The sequence below is a fragment of the Hydra vulgaris genome, chromosome 14 (assembly GCF_038396675.1).
Source record: "Hydra vulgaris chromosome 14, alternate assembly HydraT2T_AEP".
Classification (NCBI taxonomy): domain Eukaryota; kingdom Metazoa; phylum Cnidaria; class Hydrozoa; order Anthoathecata; family Hydridae; genus Hydra; species Hydra vulgaris.
In genome coordinates, this window is record NC_088933.1 from 36,997,501 (window position 1) to 37,002,500 (window position 5,000).

The 5,000-nt window shown below is 33.2% G+C and overlaps 1 protein-coding gene across 1 annotated transcript in view; it reads left to right on the forward strand.

Moving 5' to 3' along the window:
* LOC101237790 (gamma-tubulin complex component 6) overlaps positions 1 to 5,000 on the forward strand; it is a 77,698-nt gene that overhangs the window by 57,668 nt on the left and 15,030 nt on the right. The window lies entirely within an intron of this gene.

A 5,000-nucleotide genomic window follows, 5' to 3' on the forward strand; every position in this document is an offset into this window, starting at 1 on the left:
ATTGCAATAAGGATATAAAAATATTGCAAAATTGTGTGCAATGATCAAAGAAAAAGACAGATACGTGGCTCTTGTATTAAAAGAAGAAGGCTATAGCATCAGACAAATAGCAGAAAAGCTCGGAAGGTATCACTCTTGCATTATTAACATAATTCAACGATAAAAAGAGACCCGGTCAATTAATGATCGTCATAGGACTGGACGCAATAATATTTCAAATGACCGTGATTTTCGCACGATAGTGAGATTAATGAAAGAAAACAGACAAGCATCATCTACAGACTTGTCTACGAAATGGACACTGTCAAATGGTCTGAAAGCAAGCCCTAGAACTGTGCGAAGGGTCCTCCACAATTTAAATTATTTATGGCGTGTTGTTGCAAAAAAACCACGCTTAAATAAAAAACAAAAATTTGCCAGGAAAGAGTGGTGCAAACTACATAAAAATTTATTAAACAGATCAGTGGAGCTGTGTGGTCTTTAGTGATAAAATGAACGTTGAGGTAGACAATAGAAACGGTCGCGTAATGTTGCGTAGACTTCCAAGCGAACGGTTCGATGAATCATGCATTTTGAAACGAACAAAACAAGGCAGTAGTTCAATAGGCATTTGGGCCTGTATGAGTGCCTGTGGAGTTGGCGTTTTTCATTTATTCGATGGTAGACTCAACAAAGAAAGGTACATCGAAATTTTGGAAAACTCGTTTATTCCTAGCATTGATTTATGGCAGTTGCAAGATGGACTTATTTTCCAGCAAGATAATGCGCCGTGTCATAAAGCGCATGTTGTTAGCGATTGGTTCAATTCTAATAAAATTCAAGTGCTTCCATGGCCTGCCAATAGTCCAGACTTGAATCCAATAGAGAATTTATGGTCGTGGCTTTATCACAAGCTTGGTAAAGAACAACTTTACAATTTGGAAGATTTGAAATCTTCTATCTCTCATCATTTTAAAAAATGTGCCTGATGAAGTAATCAAAACTTTAATGAATTCAATGCCAGAACGAGTACAAGAGTGCTTGAAAACAAATGGAGGAACAACACGTTTCTAAATTATTTTTTTATTGCTTTTTGAAATACTTTTGAAACTGGTCTTAAAATTTTGTCCAATTTTTTTTCCCATTTATATTTTTTACTAGTCAGTTTTTTAATTTTTTAACATTATTTTGTAAAAAAATTATAAATTCTTTTATAAAAAATATAAAATACAATAAAAATTCTTTCTAAAAATGTTTTTATTTTTTGATACCTTTTTCCAAAATAAAATTATACTAAGGTTAAAAATATATTTAAAAAAAAAAAAGAGTGGTCTTTAATTTTTGCCACCGCTGTATATATATATATATATATATATATATATATATATATATATATATATATATATATATATATATATATATATATATATATATATATATATATATATATTTATATATATATATGTATATATATATAATATATATATATATTAATATAAATGCATATATATATGCATATTATATATATTTATTATATATAGTATATATATATATTAGGGTGGCCCTTAGCTGTATTGAAATTTTCGAAAGTGAAAAGGTTGCACCTCCCAACCCCTAATCCTGTTTCAATCAACCAAATTAGGAACTGTACAAAATTTCAGCTCAATTGGACAACTGCAAGGCGACCCTGAAACACCTTTAAGTTGGAACATAATATGTATAATGATTAATTCCGTTCAAAAGAGACATCTTGTCTATATCGACCATGTTATTATTTACTACACCAAAAAGCTATAAGGCAAAAGCATTTTCATTTACAACAATAATGTCCATAGAATCAAGACATAATGTGAACCAATGAACCTTGAACATTACTGTTTCATAAGATAGGATTTAGTAGCAGTTGGGTACTTGTTACGATTTCCGGCAACGATCTGTATAACAAATTGTTTCTCAGTTTTGTCTTTGGTGAGAATGTTGTTATAATCCTGAATGAGTTTGACTCCTCTTTCTGCAACATCATTCACAACCACTATTTTCTTAAGTTTTTCAATTCCACTTTTGTAACCAGGATCATCCTTCCATACTGAAGAATCTTTGTTCAGAAAATCCATGCTGAGAGAAAATCTGTTGAAGAATGTTTTTGTACCAGGAGTTAACAGAGATGGAAACTCGATGTTTGGAAAGAAAGAAAAGTCTTTTTCAGGAAGAATGTATCTCTCTACTTGATTTTTTACTTCCTCCGCTTCTTTGTCTTTGTCGAGCAAAACTTGAGCCATATTTGCCTTAACTGCTGGTGGAAGATTGTCATCAAATAAAGCGAGAGCAACAGATTCGGGAACTAAGTACCAGAGGTGGTTGGAAAGTTTCTTTGCAGCAGCCTTACTGACTTGTGGATCTATGTCTTGATGATTAATCAGTTGGCACATGAATAGGAAATCATGATATGGTGCTGTAATTGCTTCTGATGATAGAAACCGGGCTTAAATGTACACTCAAGCAAGGAACATACATATTCTTCTTAAAGAGTTCTTCTCCGTATGTGATAGCTGAAATTGATTTTGAAACATGTATATCTTGAATGCATAAATTGCCTTTGCCATCCATCTAGCATGACTTACAGCTCCTGGTATACGAAACGATATTCCGTTCTTCAGAATGCCACCAAGAAAGATCATTGTTAACTCCAACAATTCTCGGTAATCATCTCTCTGCTGTTTTTGTGTAGAATGGTAGTGTTCAACAAATCCAAGAATGGTAGAGCGGACATCATCAGGCACTTCATTACTACCAGTTATATAAACTTTCTTGTCAAGTTTCGTCCAGGCTTCTCTAAATCTTTTGAAAAGCCCCATGTCCAGAGAAGAAGTTGTACCCATCAGTGACTTGAAACAGCTCTTCAAAACTAACTCAAAAATGTGGTGATGGCAAGGGAGGTACAATAGGTCATGATTGAACAATTTTTCTAGGTTTGTACAGGCACCATTTACTCGACCTGTGTTGCTTGCTGTTGTATCACAGCAAATTGCCTGAATTTTGTCGGTTCCCACTTCTCCACTGCTTGATAAGCAGCCATAGCTTGCTCTTCACCTGAAGATGTTTGGATTTCAGGGACTCCCAACAATTGGTCCTTGCCTTGAAAAGTTACTATTATTGCCAGTTTATCTACCATTTCAACACCAGTGAGTGCTGGGAGCAGGTTTCCATCCCAGTGTAGCACTAATTCTTGGCAATCATTTAGGTTAAAGTTTTGCTGAATTTCTGAGTGTCTTGCTTCTCTAAATTTTTTTCTAAGACGTTGAAAAGAAGTGCGATTTATCACCCAGTTTTCAGTATCACATCCGAAAGCTTTTGCAGCAGCCATTAATATGTAAACCCTATTTCTGTCAGTAATTTTGCACCTATCAAAAACATCTGTGAGAAGGGGAGCGAAAAATAGCAAAATGTACCTCGTGTTGTTGGAACTTTTGCTGCTGCTCCTGCTGTTGATATTTGCTGAACTATGGCAGGTGAACTTTCACTGTTGTCACCACTTTCAATATCTTCACTGCTTGATGCTGAATAATCAGTTTTTGATGTAGAAAGCTCATGAGTACCAAAATGTTGTTCCATTTCTTCATGAGTCTTTTTTCTTCTGGCAGTTTCCATTGCATTGCGCTTCAGTGCCCTTTCTTCCTTGTGTTTTAGTTTGTGATCCACACCAAGCATAGACCCTGGTCCTTCTTTTTGGCACTGAAGGATTACAAAATTCTTCTCCTCTTCATTTTTCATCTGTTTCAAAGCTTCTGAATGAGCTATTTCAAACAGACCATCCATATTGTCTACAAAGATATCTCTTTTTTCTTTGTCTTTGCCTGCACCTCTCGTCAAATTCTTTTGTAAGCCTTTCCATTCATCATACAGTTTCAGTAACTTCTCAACACAGCGGTCAGTTCTTTTAATAGGAATTCATACTTTTTCCCAAAAAATGGAAACTTCTTGAATCACCAGTATTGCACTTTCCTTTGTTGTAAGCTTTACAACTCTTACATTGTAGAAGAAAACGCGTAAAACTTGCCGGTTCGAAAACAATTTGGCTCCGACGATTTGATTTGAAATGTAGCCAGCAAAACAGACATGAAAATCTTTTCTTAAATTCTGTGACGCACTTCCAGACGAACTTGATGCCATTTTACTGTCTAAAAAGAAGACAATCTAAAAGTCACTTTACACGAGCAGCACAAACAGTTTTGAAAACAGTTTTTAAACTTTTCACCTCAAAAATGACTCTCAGAGAAAAAATTTTGAAACTTCATGGACGATGAGGATCGACTTAAAGTTGTCCGATTACGCTAAAATTTTGTATAGATCATTATTTTCATGATTGGAACAAGAAATGGGGTTGGGAGCTAAACAATTTTAAATTGGGAGTTGGGAGCTTAACAATTTTAAACAAGTTTAAAAATAAGGGCCACCCTAATATATATTCTTTCGTTAGATCTAATGTCGCTATAGAGATGTATAAACCCTTTCCATTGCATTTGTAATTTTGTAAACATTTTTATTTTATTTTTGAATTTGTATTTTTTGGCGGATGATTGCCTACAAGACATGAAAGTTCAAAGCCCATAAATGTTGTTTTTCTTCATTTTAATTATATAATGCTCTATTTTAAAATTTAAATTAAATTTCTAAATTATTGAGCTCTTTCTTCGATTGAGAGTTTTGTATTTTAATACAATATTGAGCCACTTATATTATATTGAACCACATTATGGCCTGTTTAAAATGAACTTGGCGAGCTAGTAAGACTGTTACATAGATCGTCTTGCATGTGTATTTTTGATAAACTTAAATTAATATGTTTTGATAATAATTTTGAACTAAAATTATACTGAACTTTTGTTTCGTTCTTTTTTCATTTCAGTATTCATTTTTTAAGCCATAAAAAAGAAAAAGCCATAACCAGAAAAAATACTTTTATTTTATTTTAACAGTTTTTTTAAGTTAAATTTTATATTTTTACATTTATATTTTATATT